At 51.2% G+C, this 15,873-nt stretch overlaps 1 protein-coding gene across 6 annotated transcripts in view; it reads right to left on the bottom strand.

Annotated features, from left to right (window-relative positions):
- The window catches only part of MICAL2 (microtubule associated monooxygenase, calponin and LIM domain containing 2), a 210,427-nt gene that overhangs the window by 163,991 nt on the left and 30,563 nt on the right, over positions 1-15,873 (bottom strand). The gene's annotated exons all lie outside the window — the stretch shown is intronic.

A 15,873-nucleotide genomic window follows, 5' to 3' on the forward strand; every position in this document is an offset into this window, starting at 1 on the left:
TGCACAGACCAAAACATTCAAAGCACGTGCCTCCCTAGATTTCAAGGCCTTCCCACCTATCCTAAGACACCAAACTTGAAAGTCTTCCTCCAGTAGCTACTAGAGGGCAGGTCCTTCCCCTATACAGACGACAAGCGGCAACTTCTCGAAACTTCTCTCTACTCCTCGTATCTGCTGCAAGCACGGCATCCACCTCAGTCAGACAGACAAAAAGACACAGACACACACGGGTCTCCTCCCCACACACAAAAGGAGTCTGTGCTTTGTGAGCCCAAGCTGTGAGCTATTTGGAACAAGTGCTCAGGCCAACAGAAGGAAAAATGCGATGGGTATTCATTCACATCACGAAAATAGTTCGCCTGGGTTTTGGCCATCGGCCTGTCTCTCTGCACCACTTTAACCTCAGGCATTTCTTAGGAAAGTCATTCAAGTTTCAAAGGAACAAAAATAAGTTAGGGTTGATTTTCCAAAGCAATAGCTATTTTTCCAGAATCCAAAGCTAGTGCAAGAAGACAAGCATAGAGGAACTAGGGCTGCACAGCTGTCCGGAGGGCTCGAGAGGGTCGGTAAACAAGAGGATACAGCATACCAAGCTCCCCCAGACAGAGGCCTGGCAGGAGGAGGTCAGCAAACACAGAGACAAGGCCCTTGGGCTGGGTGGCTTCCCACTCTCCAGACAGAAACACTATTGTGGGTGCATCTGGATTGTGGGCTGGCCGTATAATACTAAAAGCAGAGAATGGTGTTTGTTTTCTTCCTTCATCCTTTACTCATCCATTCAGCAACAATTACTGGTGCCTAAGCAAGAGCCATGCATCACCCTAGGTCCTGGGGATGCAGAGATGGGGCCTAGTGAGGAAGACAGGTGTATAAAGAGTTGATTATAAGACAACAGGCAAGCACTTTTAAAAGATGAACATGGTGCATGGAAGCCACATAAGGAGGTGTCCAACAGACCCTAGAGGTGTCCAGAGGAGCCACAGGGCGGAGGGGGGCTGGGATGCCCAAAACACTACAATTTTAGGAACAAGGTGAATTTCATTAGAAGACCAGGGAATAGAAGTTCTCAGGCAAAAGAAACACCATACAGGCGTGAGTCTGGACAGAGCCAGGACAGCTGCAGAATGAGAGCAAGTCCAAGGCGTCTAGAGTTCCAAACTCATGACAAGAGGTGATGGGCGCATCCAGGGCAGATCATGGAGGGGATCTGGCTTCTCCCGTGGGCTGCGGGGTGCAGGAGATAGAGCAGCGGGCCGAGAGGAGTCTCTGCGCAGAGGAGGTGGCGGGGATGCATGGGAGAGGGAGGTGGCCATGAACAAAGCCACCGGGAGAGCCCCAGGAGAGAGCCCCACACACACGAAGGCTGTACGGCAGCCCCGTGGGCACCAGCTGCAGGGAGCAACTGGCTGGGGGCAGACACCCAGACGCTGCTGGCCGAGGGGGCACCGGCAACAGCATGGGACCCCTCCCCTTCCTCCCCTCCACCCCATCAGTCTCCAACGGGCCTGGCACCGTACTCAGCTGAAGGCCCATTCCCTGCTCCAGGCCTAGCCAAGTTCCAGTCTTCAGCCAGGCCTCTGTCCTCCAGGAGCACTGACCTGGCGGCTCTGTTCCCCGCACCTCAACAAAGCCAGAAAACGTGGAGAGCGGGGCCTGTGCTTTGGCAGGTGCCGATAAGACATGGATTCCCTCCCGGAGGCTCTCTCGGCTCCTCAAACCTCTGCAGTGCTCACCTCGGCATCGCTCACATAAACACGGCCTCCTACTGTTTCATCAACTCTCCCGCAGGTACAGGACTTGCCACCCAGAGAGCATAAACAGAGAGCAAGACCCGTTTGCTGTTCAGAGTGAAGGAGCATCCTTGGTCTCTATCTTTGGAGGCACTCTGCGCCCAGCGCTGAACAAAGGATGCGGTCGCTGACTGAGAGATCCACAGCTACTTGAATTCTGCTGCCCTCCTGCAGTCCGTTCTGGGGAAGGGCAGGTGGGTTCAGAGAAAGCCACAGGCTTCAGGGCGAGTGGAGCCCAAGTCCAAAGCTCGGTTTGGCCCCTGGCTGCCCTCGTGGCCTCACACGAGCCACAGAAGCGCTGAGCCTCAGTTTCTTCTTTTGTAAGAGACGTGATAATGTCCATCTTGCGGGGTTGCTGTGCAGAGCAAGAGAGGTGTGTGGTGGCAAGCCCGGCCCTGGGAGGTGCCTGGCAGAGGTGAAAATGGGTGCTGCATCCCTCACGTGGGGCAGATTTGTGTCTGCGGAATGTACCGGTTTGGAAAAATACTTCTGTAAATCAATTCTTCAAGTTGCCAACTCCTCCCTGTCTAAAATGGTGAACTGGTTAGAGATATCAAGCCAAACCTGACTCCCAGAGAATCATTTACGAACTGGAAGAACCTGTCTCCTTCCAGCTCCAGCTGCCGCCCCTCCTCCCCGCAAAGGAAAATGAATAACTTGATCTTAGGGCTCCAGTGGAGAGCCAAAGGTGGTGCAGAGGGTGCTCGCTGGGCGTGGGGGCTCCAGGAGCTCGCTCTTATCTAGAGGGAGCTACCTGGGGTGGTGGGGGTGGTGGAGAGAGATGGCAGGACAGCAGAGAGCACCGCCTTGGCCTATCCCAGCAGCTCGTACCAGCCTCAGACCTGCCTCCCCGCTCTGAAGGGTCTGGTCTCAACCTGTAAAATCAGCTTTCCAGTTGAAGTCAAAGACCTTAAAAATGACTCTCACATCCATGCAGGCTATGTTTCCTCCAGAAGAGCCTCAGAGTGTTTAGAGTCTGCCAGACAAGGGTGTGAACCTGGTCTCACGCACCAGCGTGGCACGTGACGTATCTCCGCCTGTTTCCTCATCTGCAGAATGAGATGATCATACTCGCTTCATAGGGCCGTAAGGAATGAACTCCATCATGGATGTGACGTATTTAGCACCTGGCAGCTACATGATAACCAGCAGTAATTATGATTCCTCAAATGGCCCAAACGTCATCAAACCAGAAGGATGGGGCCAGATGCCCAGGTCAAGGAATTATCTGTACTTTAAAACTAGAAGCCATGGGCTTTCAACTCAGAAGATGTGGGTTCAAATCCACTTCCTAGCTGTGTAGCCTTGGACAACTCATTTAATTTCTGAGATTTCAGTTCCCTCAAATATAGAGTGGGGAAGAAGGAGGTTTCCATAATGAACTGAAAACGTCCTTGGTACAAGGTAGTTCTGTTAATGAACTAGAAAGGCTGACTTGGAAGGGCTCTGGGAGTCTGTGTCTGAGCTCCAAGCCCCTTTCCAGAGACTAGAGTGGAATTCTTCTGGTAGATACTCTTTCTCCTTCCCCAAAAGAAACTCAAGGATTGGTTAAATCAGAGGATGCTGGGTAGTAGCTCTTGTTAAAATTTTCCTTGTCAACCACCACCCAGCTGTTGCTTTTTAGAGTTTGATATGAAATATAAATAAAACCACCCAGAAATATGAAAGGTTTCTGCATTTTCTGGGAAGAAACAAGACGTGATGCTTTAGTTTCCAAGAATAGCCTTGAAGCAATTTGGTTTTTGCCAACTGGAGTCCCTTATTTGTGGTTCTGCCTGTGTGACTTTGTGAGTCACAAAGCCAACCCCCTTTCCCTGCCCCCAGCTGCTACAAATTAAAAAACCTCAGGGCCTCCAATTGCTGGCAACAGCATGAGGAATGGGCTTGGTCCAGGGCATCTGGGAGACAAGTTCAAGGTTGACACAGAGCCCCTAAATACCTCTCAAATGAGAGAAGGAACCTCCTGGCTGAAGAGCTTCCAGTGCACTCACATTTAGGAACCCTCCCCCCCTTCTGTCTTCCCTGGGCCTCATCACCTGCCAAACGGCATCAAACAGGGTGACCAGGTGGTGGATAAATGACAGAGTTCTATAAAAACTTGAGCGCCGGAGGGACACCAGGCAGAACCTTCTCACAAAGCAGCAGTTTGGCCCAGAAGAAAAGCTCAGCCCTCAACCACACCCTCAAAGCTCAAAGGCAATGTCTCAAGGTAAACGTAATCTAAAGATGAACCTCTTGGGGTGGGGGGGGGGGGTGAAACAGGAGAAGGGGATTAGGAGATATATACTTCCAGTTATAAAGTCAGTCACAGGGATGAAAAGGACAGCATGGGAAACAGAGTCAATAATACTGTAATAACTTCGTACGGCCACAGATGGTGACTGCACCTGTGTGATGTACGCCGGAAGCCAATACGTCATGTCAACTTGTACTTGAGTTAAGTAAGTAGATCCAGTAAGAACTAGACAATAAAAACCAGACCCCCCCTTGCCATGGACACTGCCAAGCTCCCCATTCAGACTTACCATCTCCCAGGTACCCCGCAATGAGCCCCCTGGCAGGGCCAGTTTCCTAGGCAATGAAACGAGGCTGTTCACCCCCCAAGCACTCACAGGGTGGTCAGAAGAACTAGAAGCCCCAGCTCCGAGCCTCACGCACAGAAGACCCTCAGTCACAGCAACCTGCCCCCAGCACTGAGGTGAGGCTAGAGGCAGCCAGGGAAAGGCCTCCCACATATACTGCACTCTGCAGAGCCCGGGCTCCCAGGTGATGCCTGCAGGCCTCATCTTCTCACCCGGCCGGGCTTTCCACCTACAAGGACATACAGCAACCAACCTGAACCAAGAGGGGCATCTCCCAGGGTTGGGAAGGAACTACAAGGGCCCCCTTGTCCTTGTCATTTCCTTCCAGCCAGGGGTCCGCAGCCTTCCCTTGCTCCCCTCCCCAGGTGGAGAGCACACTGCCTCCTCTGAATGGAGACTAATTCGTCTTAGTCACTCCCCAGGATGATCAATCCTGTCTGTCCACAGGCTTCTTTCTGTTCCTGATTTTAACCCCAGAGATCGCCCACAGGAAGTCAAAGCCCTTCCTTCCACGCAGGCTCAACCCACACGTGCACTTTTCGGACACACGCCATCTGGAGCCCTGCTAGGAAAGGCTCAGGAAAATGCATCCAGGAGACACACTGTGAGAGCCCAAACAAGTTCCCAGCCTGCCACAAGGGCCTAGATACTACCCTCCGTCTACACTGCCCTAGGCAGGGAGCTCAGGCCCTGCCTTCTATGCAGCTCCCCTACTGAGAGCGGAGGCCACTGGGGCTCCTGCCCTTCCAGCCCCAGCCCTCTCCTTACTCTTTCAACAGCAACTTGACTCCATTGGTCTGGCGTAAAGTGACCGCACACACTCCCACTTCCTCACCTCCATCCACTTCTTCCTGGAATCTCAGTAACACATCCTTCCCCGCTCCCATGAGCCGGACTCCTGTATGCTGACCAGTCATGATGCCAGGAAGAGGCCCATGTGACCAGAGGCCACAGCAGGCCAGGGGCTTCCACCAGCATTATCCTACAGACCCATTACAACAAGTCTGCGGTGGGGTGGTGGTCTTCTTTCCTCTGTTTCTGCTCTCTGCAACAAGGGCTTTGGGGGGCAGGGGCAAGGGGTCACTCCAGAACTCGCCCACCTTGATTTTCTATAAAGTAAGTGTAAGTTAGCCACATGTGCTTCCTATTGTGTGTGTCTGTGTGTGTACACATACATACGTGTGCATGTGCTTATATGTATGTGCAGGTGTTTATATACATATGTATGCATGCGCATTATGTGTGGATGCGTATGTATGCATGTGCATTGTGTGTATATGTATGCATGCGCATTATGTGTGGATGCATGTGTATTGTGTGTGCATATGTATGCATGTGTATTGTGTATGTATGTATGTACACACGTCCCTATTTTAAACATTTTTCGATAAGGATTTCTAGCCAGGGCTCCACACCTCCGCTCGAACCACTACGCCGCTCTTCGAGGACCTTCCAAGAGACGCGAAGCCTCTGAGGTGGGCAGAACTTCAGCCTGGGCATGAGGAGTCTGGGCCCGCCCCTCACACCACCTCATGAGGACACCAAAGGCAGCGTGGCTCAGCGGCTGACAGCACGCCAGACACTGTCCTAGACAATTACATCTGTGATCTCATTTACCCCTCCTTCTTTGGCAGAAGAAAAGGCAGATGACAGAGTAACCTCCTTGGTATCCCACAGGCAACGACTAGGGATGCTGTGAAAGGGGCCCAGTTCCAGCTCACTTCAAAATCCACACTTAGTCACCAACTGATCGGCGCCATGTAGAGAGAACTAGTACGGCCTGCCTTTGCCAAAGCCACTGGATACAGCAAATGGGTCCAGCCCTGGAGTCTCTGAAGATCTTTCAGGCTCTGAGTGTCTACACATGTCAACAACAGGGCACGGTCTCGTAAGTTACAGTGCAACCAAATAATAAAGTATTAGACAATCCTTTAAAAATAATATTTAGAAAGACATTTAATCCATGGGGAAATGTTTACGCCCTAATGCAGAGTAAGGAGAGCAGAATACAATTTCAGGTGCTCAGTAGGATTCCAATTCCATAAAGCAGTATCTATAGAAGAGGAAAAACAAGCCAAATGTGAACAGTGTGTTCGTGTGTGTGTGTGTGTGTGTGTGTGTGTAAGAGAGAGAGAGATGGTCTTTCACATGACTTTTATTTTTAGCTTCACACTTCCTGCATATCCCAAATATTTTACCAGGAGTGTGTACAACTTATACAAGGCCCTCCTGTACACACATCCCAAGTCCAGGAGTCTTCGGTCCCTGACTCGCCCATGGGTCCTGACAGCAGGAGAAGGGCTTCGGGAATCATATTTTCCTCAGGTCAGCAAGTGCCTGCAGGCCTCCACCACACCAGCAGCGTGCTTTTTCTCCAGAAAAGAGAGAGCGCGGGCACCATCCTCACCTGATGAATGGGCTTGCATTCCAGCAGGTGAGGGACGAGGCCCCAAGGCTGCATTCCCCCCCTCCCCTGCTCTCTGGACCTCAGGCCTCTTTCCAAGAAGACACCTTTGCCCCCATCTCCTGCTGGGCCCGCAGGATGCCTTGCCCATGAACCCACAAGGAGGAAGCCTGCATACCTGGTTATGGGCCAAGAGGTAACAAAATTACATGTATCTCAACACACACTGGTAAGATGGGCTCATCTTACCAACAAAAACTCAGTCTATTCTGCATGTGCCCCAGATCATCTTGGTCACACGCTGGGTGCCCAGGAATACTGTGAACTCTCAATTTCGATTTCCAGGAGGCCCTCCTATCTCAGAACTTAGTGGGGGTGTGGAGAATAAGCAAATTCAGAGACAGAAGGTAGAAGGGTAGATGCCAGGGGCTGGGGGAAGAGAGGAGTGGGGAGTTAGTGTTTGAGGGGTACAGACTTTGAATCTGAGAAGATGAAAAGGTTCTGGAGGTGGACGGTAGTGATGGCTGGACAACATCGCGAGCGTACTTAATGCCACTGAGCAGCTCGACACTTAACAATGGTTAAAATGGTAAGTTTTACGTTATGTATATTTTCCCACAAGAAAAAATAAAATGCATTAAAAAAAAAAAACCATCATTACCGCCTAATAGTAGGAGCTGTCCAAGGCCAGAGTACAGAATTTGTGGCCTAATTAACATTGAAGTTAATTTTCTAAAATACTTTTGAGTTAAAACATAATAAGCAAAATAAATCATTAGGCTAATAAAAGAATCTTGTTCAGTGAAATAACTTTTAACCTTTTTTTTTTTTTTTTTTGTAAAGTCAACTAGGCTTTTCTCATTCTTCCTTCCAAATCTTATCTGACTCCAGAAAGCCTATGGAAGCTCAGCCCTGACAAGCTGTAATTTTTATCTCTTGTTCTGCCTTCCCCCGGCAACCACCCCCGATACCTCCGCCCCCAAACACCTGGGCACCTGTGAAATTTCCTTCAACACCCAGCTCCCCGGTCTTGGCTCCCTGAGCCTGCCACACATCTCCTGGGGAGAACGAACGCGCCTGCGTTCTGACCGTCCCAGGCAGGGGTGCCAGCAGACTGCAGTTCTGTGAAATCAGGGAACATTCTTCCCTGCAGCATACAGATTCCCTAAAAGCTCCCTGACGACAGGGCCAGATCAGCTCAGATGGGTTGGGCACACCATCATGCTCGAATGAATGGAAACAATGGCCGTGTCATTAGATGAGACTCCTGTCCCTCAAAGTCAGGGCTGGGCCTATTTTTCATTGGCTAGCATCAATTTCAGGGACACTGGGTAAAGATCCTTTTGAAGAATCCTGTTGTAAGACAGAGAAGTTTCCCCACTTCAAAAAACATTAAGTCAGATACATCACACAGCCTACTTGGTGTTCTCAAGCAGGGCATGTGAGCAAATCCTCACCCTACTAACTCCTAGTTAACTAACTTCAAGGCCCCTCTCCTCCAGACACTCTAGCTCCCTAGCCCCAGATGGGTCGGATCCCTCCCAGGGCATCCTGTACTTGCCTCGATTATAGCAAGTTCCTCTGTGAATTTTTTACTTCCCTACTCCCAGTTCCTAGCACGAGACCCTCTGTACATGGTATGTGCTAAACGAACGAATGCCTATTCAATCCTTGGGAACATAAGAATTGTTGACACTAAATGAGCATCTATGAAGGCTTGGGCAATGTGTTAAAAGCTTCATATGTATTAAAGAAGTTAATCATTGTCACAGAGCCAGGCATTATTAGACACTACGTTATCCCTATTTTTCAGAGAATCAGGAGCGTTAGCCAATGGCCTGAGGTCACATGGCCAGAAGTGGTGAAGCTGTAAGGTGAAGCCCCAGAGCCAGAGTTCAGAACCCACATCCTTAACCACTATACCCATAGTGCTCCCACACAAAGCGGATGGAGCCAAAAGGTATAGAAGTCCTGCCCTGCACACCACAGCAGAGACGTGATCTCTGGTCTTGGCCGAGGACCCCTCTTCTTCCATCAAACTCCAAAATGCTACGATCTGGATCATGAAATCTCGATGTACCATCAGACCAATGCACCCTCAGTGGCTAACCTGCTGACAAAAACTCAGCTGAGAGCTCACTTTTCGGGCTTCGGTGGATACGGCAGAGACAGGCTAGCTGATCGCTAGATGCATCGCTCCCTCCTCCGGGGCCCTTCCCTGCAGCCGTGAGCCCCCCTGACCAGTTCTAGGTAATGGGCTGTGAGCAGAAGTGATGCACACAACTTCTGGGAACGCCCCGTAGGAACCTCCCCTGGGGGCCCGCCATGCTCTTCCACTTCTGCCAGAGCACAGCAGCCTTGGAAACCACAGGAGGAAGACAGCCCAGCCAGCCTCGAGAAGGGAGGAGCCAGATTCCCTGGGTGCCCACCTGTGGGAAAGCCTCTGTGACCAGGAACACTTGGACTTTGCCTACGTGAGACATGAACTTCAAGTGTGGGACATCACCGAGAACCGAGGGTTTTTCTGCTAGGCAGGAAGCGTGGAGTTAAACCACAGTGTGGTAGGTGTGTCGAATTGGGCTTGTGTCAGAAAGCTTTCTCTCCCAGTAACACTGTTGGTCACAGGGGAGTGACCACCTGAGAGGCATCTCTCACTACCACCATTGTTGTGGGGGTCAACTTCCAAAATAACTAGTTCTGCCATTTTATAAAGCTGACTTTCCATTAGGACCTCAATATCCTGGAAAAGTTGCTAGACCCTCAGAGTAAGCCTGCCCACCTCTCCATTTAAGTCCCTCCCTCCCCCCCCCCCCCCCCCGCCCATCTATACCCTGTACTGAAAATCCACCGCCCTTCCCCAAATGAGAATGGACTAGGACAGGAGAACAGGACAGAGAAGATAGTCATTTACTTGGTTTCAATGATCTCCTCCCCGCCCGCCCCCCCCCCCCCGCCAGCCCCAACAGCCCTCAGCTCCTGAGGCCCCTGAAAGCTGATGTGGTAACTTCATGGACTCTGGACCACTGAGCACTCCCTTGAACATAAACAACGAAGTCTCTGTGAAATTTAAATGAGGTGCCTCATGGCTCATGCTCACGGATGTGCTAAGCGTTATTCCAGCACCTGCAGGGGGATGACTCCCACCACCTCAAGGTCAAAGCAGCCCAAACCAAAGCAAGGCAGAAATTGGTGCATTTTCACACAAATAGAAAAGGTAGCTCATTCCTTTTAATCTAACTTACATTGGGACACGAGAGCTAAAAGCATAGTTTCCACCAAGTCTTTGCCTAGCATGTCCTTAAGGCCACTCCCCGGATGAACTTTTGTATCGGGTTGGCATTGCATCCCCTGATGTGCTGAATTAGGTCTCAGGGACTTGGACCCCAGTAATTGGTCTGGAGGACAGACACAGATGCTGGGGAGGAGACAGAAATCCTAGCAAAATGAACATGAAAAGGATTTCTCAACAATGCCTGCTCGCTCTGCCCACGGCTCCTCAACCAGGAGCCTGGGACGACCGCAGAGCAGTCCCAGCCCTGAGAAGCTCACAGACCAGCAGTGTCTCACCACGGAGTCTGTCTTCCAAAGGCCCCAGATTTTAAAGAGTTGTGCCAGTGACCACATTTGTCAAGCCAAAAAAAAAATTTTTTTTTCATTGCCTGACAAAAGTTTTGTGTTTTTGTTGTTGTTGCTGTTGTGTGAATTTATCAACATGAAGTCAGTCTCAAAAATGTGCACAAACTCAATCATAGTTAGGTCTATATCGCTATCACCGGAGGAAACAAAATTGCACTCTGCCCCCGCCCACATATTTCCCAGCCTAGGTTGCTGCAACGTCCCCTCCCTCACCTCCACCTCCCCCTGCACCCACCACAGGCTGGTTCCCACTCACACACAGAGTCTGGTCCAGGCCTCACACCCAAGACTGTCACACCAATTCCATCATCACACCTGGGAACCTATCTTGCTCACTGTTGCTCCTATTTTCAGCCTCTGCAGACTCATCTCTCTCTAAATACCCCTGAGATTTTGCTGTGTCCCAAGGTTCTGATCTTCACTCTCCTCTCACCCTCAAGGACCTAGACGCTCCTATAGTTTGATCAATATCTACGTCCTGATGACCCATCAAGCTATCCCTCCATGGGATCTGCTGCACTCTGGGCCCATAAGCCAGCCGCAGTGACTCCCATAAAGAGACCTCAGGTGTAGTCAGTTTACCTCCCCTGTCCCTCCCCTGCACCCCCAAACTCAGTGAACAGCACCATCTACATCCAGACCTTCGTACCAAACCATTAGAGTGCCCCCTTCCCTGCCCCTCTCCCTCACCTCCCAGGCATCCATCACCCAGTCCTGCCTCCCCAAGAGCCCCATCCACTACCGCCTGCCTTCCTCTCTGCTCTCACCGAAACCCTCAAAATGTCCTCATGAAGCCCTTCCTGCTTCCAGATCACCTCCCTCCAACCCACCAGCCTACTTCTCAAGCTGCCACCAAAGACACCTTTACACCGAAAACACACACTTGGTCAGGTTCTGTTCCTGTTTCAAACCCTTCAGCGCCTCCCCGCACCCCCTCCCCCGGAAATCTCCAGGGCCAAGTCCGAATGTCCTAGCAGAGCAAAACAGAAACCACCTTCCTGATTCCCCCCTTGCCTGCCCCCAACTGCTCCCCCTTCCCTTGTACTCTTGACTTACTGAGCCACTGCAGCTCCTGATAAACTGGACTCTCTTCCACGGCTCCCTGCCAGTGCCTTGGCTCCTGCTACTTCATCTAGCATGCCCACGCGGCGTCTGCTTACTCGGTGAAGACCCAGCGGGCTCTAGCGCTGGAACACCGAAGCTAGCAGAGGACCAGGGGTCCCAGTTTGAACCCTGGAGTCAGGCAGACTTGTTACAAACATAACCCACCACTGCCTAGGTGCGTGAACCTGGATGACTTACCTAACCTCTTTGAACCTCAGTTCTCCCATCCATAAAATGGGGATAATAATAGTCCTGACCCCACTGGGCTACGTGAGGATGAAACACAATGCCCGGCTAGGCAATCTTCTAGACAGCACTGTTGTTCTTTGAAGTCGTACCTGGACTTCCCCTCAACCCCTTTCCCACATCGTACTCTGTGGAGGTTCCAACGATGGTTTGCTACTTTCTGTTGCACTTGATCCACTCACAGGGCTGCCTGCCTCCTTGCACTGCGAGCTCTCCAGTGCACAGCCCACAGCCTGGCCCTTGTGCCTCTGGGGACGGTAGATGCCCAACAACCACCGCTTATGGGTAAAATACAAGCAAGAGCGGCTACAAAATCCAGGCTCTGTGGTGGCTTGAGGGGTGATTGCCCTTTGTCTCATGACCACCAGAATGACTGCAGGGGCCTCCTACCTAGCCTCTACTTCCCCTCATTCCAGCACCGCCCCCACACTGTTCCCAAAGCCCTCGGGGCTCCCTACACCCCTCTGTGGAAGTCCACACTCCCTTGATGGGCTCCCCAGGTCCTCCGTGCAACCCCCATTTCCTTATTAGGCTTGATTCCCAGAGGTTTTCATGCTCCCGTGGCTGCGTCCGACAGGCGGGCCCCTGGAGCGCCCCATACCCGGCCCCTGCTCCAACCGTACCCATCCTCTGGAGCAGGGCGGGCCCCATGGCACGAAGGCTTACTACGCACTAGGTCCCAAAAGAATGTCACAGTCTATTCGGGGGATCAAATTTAAATAATAATTACGGGTAACAGCTGCCATGATACCAAGACGTGTGGACACACAGACGGGATGGAGTGACCGATAGCGTGACCAGCAGCCTGCAGAAAAGCCCTAAGCTGTGGCATCAGAGCTGGGTCTTCAGGGAGGAGCTAGAGTGCTCGGGCACCAAAGCTGCCCTGCCACCTTACTGGCCTTCCATTCCTGTGCTTTCTTTTCACTCCTGGAGTCCATGCCAGAGGCCACCAAACCTGGCTGCACCGCAGATTTACCAGGAAGGGTCCAAAAATACAGCTTCCTGGGCCCGCTCCCCAACAGAACTGATATAGCCGGAGGGCCAAGGGGGAAGATGCTTTTAGCTCCCCAGGGAATGCGTGGCCCAAAGCCAGGTCTGGGAGTCACTAACCACATCCGGTTCCACTCGTTACATTTACGGAGAACCTGCGTTGTAGGTGAAGAAGCTCTGTCCTCCAGCTTCTGAGAAATTGCCATCTGGGAGGGGTGCCGGAAGCGAGGTAGGGGTAGACAAACAGTCACAACACAGGATTTCTGGGGCATAGGCCAGACTATCTGACACTTCATCTAGCCTTGAATCCAACACATTTTTTTGTGCATTAATCTTGTCTGGACGATTAATATACAAACTTAAGGAAAAGGCCACTGTCTTTTGTTTTTTGGTGTCTTTCCCTATTTCCCAGAGTACTCAGCTTAGTTCTAAGTACACAATTGGCATTCAATCAATGTTAAAGATTCAAATAATTTGACTTTTCATATCATGCCCCTTTTTGACTAATTCAGCCATTAACAAGTCATTTATTCATTTTTACCTTTGTAATTTTAGTGTCAATGTGGTGTCCACTCCTGGGAGGTAGCTAGTACGTGTTGGTTGAATAAGTGAACATCTACCAGTACAAATCTGTTTCAGGAGGAACGGAACAGCTGATGTTGTACCACTTTCAGAGATAGCTTTTAGAAGACTTCCAAAATTTTTCATTTGAATTATAGACATTTCATCTCAGAATCAATTTCCCGGTATGTAATTAGACTGCTTTGTTGTTTTTACTGTCATGAATGTTATTAGCAATGTAAATAAGACCTCCCTGGACTTCAGCAGCCGGCTGGCCTCGGTGTGGGTGTGCCCAGGGCAGGGGAAGGGGAGATGCCTGCCCATTCTGTCCATGAGGCCGTCCCCCCAGCTGGCAGTCGGGCCGGCCACACTCTCACCCCGGTCTCCATACAGGGGCCTGTAAACTGCGTTCAGCTTCTATGAGCACGTGTGCAGCCCTGTACGGGCAAGTCAGCCCTGCCTGAGTCAGAAAGCCCCACGGACTGTCCAAACCCTACCCGCATGTCAACACGCTTGAGAAGCGGGCTCTGTGATTTAAACGTGAAGTCCCCTGTGCTGTGGAGAAGCTGCATGATGAAACAGGGACACCAGCAGGAGGTTCTTACGTGGGATAGTCAGCCAAGTGGGAGCGGGCTGGGCAAGCGGGGGTAGCCAGCAGAATGGACAGGCTCTGCTTCCCTGGGCCCAGCATGGCCAGCGGTTTCTTGTTATTATTGTGGTTTGTTTGTGTATTTGTTTTAAGACCTGAAAACAAAACTCGCATCTTGAGTAGGGAACCTTTTGGATGTGGCTCAAAGATCATCCTGCCCTCCCTCTAGGCCCAGTCTAGGGATGGGAGATCTGTAAATCCCTGTGCACCAAGGACCAGAGGGAATTTTCCTCGAGTGCATGCTGGATCGTGGAAAGCACTCGGGCAACTCAGTCTGAGGCCTGTTCACTTCCTTTTTGCTTCTGCTGGAAAATCTCAGGATTTACTTCCTGGCTATTTATTTGTTCCTATCTTCCCCACAGACACTGATGACGATGTGCCAGGCAAATGAACACCCCTGAAAAGTTCTCAGATGGGACCTTCCGGGGGGGATGGGGGCGAGGCGAATGGGCCAGAGACAGAGTTAGAAAGCTCTGCGAAAGTATGTCTCCACTTCAGCAGGACCCACCGAGGGGGTTCTCTGTCCAAGTCAAATACACTGTTATCAAGAGGCAGTTCATGCATCTGAGCAGAAGACAGAAAGACAGTTTTGTCCATTTCCTCACTGTGCAGAGAAACTGAGGTCTCCTGGGAACTATTTTCCCAAAAGCTGTATAAAACCAATGAAGTTTCCAGGCAGTAAATGCAGAAAGGCCTCTCTGATAAGACAGGGCAGAACCGTTCCCTAAGAGACACTCAGCTGCTGAGCCGGCCTCTGAGGAGATTACTGACTTGCCGGGTTGTACTGTGCCATCGATAGCAGCCGCAAGGCTGGCGCTGAGGGCAACGTGGACCTGTGTGGGTGGGTGGCACAGCTCTAAGGAGACGGACGCCCCACGCTCCTGGTGACATGCGAAGGCCTTGTTCCTGTGAGCTCAGAGATGCCACTCCCCATTCAGTGGTCAGGGTGCCCCTCACTGACCCACAGACCAACAGACAGCGGTGCAGGGGAGAAGCCCATGGTGGGACCACGCTGGTGAATTTTCTGTGGAGGTTTGGGAGACGGTGGCCCACCACCCCAACGTAAGAAATTTGGGCTGGCTGAATGAAGATGCTGGACTCCTCTCTTGGTGTTTGGGCTTACATTCTGAAAAACACATTCACCAAAATAAGCAGCAACCGTCTGAAAGGATCTTCTCTCTTTCTTCATAAAAAGAAAGCAAAACCCACAGGTTACAAAGGAGACTGTGATGTGGGACCGAGAAGCCTTTGACTCCAAATTCACTAGCCTCCTCCCAGCGAAGGACAAGTCAGGCTCAAAGCTGTGTTTCCCAAACGGATTTCCTGGGGCAGATCTCAGGGAGGATTCATCCACAAGGAGAGAGGCCAGGGCTCCTGAAGGGCTCTCTTTCTCCACCAGGACTCTTCCCACTCTACAGAGCTGATATTTTTGAAGATTCTGGCTCTCTCTCATGGCAAGTCATCCACTTCCTGGATCCTTGTGCCTTGTAAATATCATCCTTAAAAACAGCTATATCTTTTCATTGGTCTTTATTTTTAAGTAGCCTTCTCACCCCACAGCCCAGCTCCTGCGGAACGATTGTGTGGCCCTGTCTGGAATGCAACACGGTCCCTGGAGAGACAGGCTGCACATGAACTCACAAGGGTGTTTGTTATCAGCTTATTTGGCAAGAGGAATCAGAGACATTTTGAACATGAGCTGCCAGGGTGGCAGGTCCCACCCGGATGTCTTCGCCCCATCAGTAAACACCTTCGCCGGCGCGTGAGACACAGGACCCGGAAAATGGACGCACACCATCTGAAAACAAGCCCCACACACGTCTCTACAGGGAAAGGTACTTCAGATGCCTAGAGAATTCATATCGGGAAAATCTTTGCTGGTCCCTACGGATGTTTCTTTCAACAATGCTC

The sequence above is a fragment of the Halichoerus grypus genome, chromosome 11 (genome assembly GCF_964656455.1).
Source record: "Halichoerus grypus chromosome 11, mHalGry1.hap1.1, whole genome shotgun sequence".
Lineage (NCBI taxonomy): Eukaryota > Metazoa > Chordata > Mammalia > Carnivora > Phocidae > Halichoerus > Halichoerus grypus.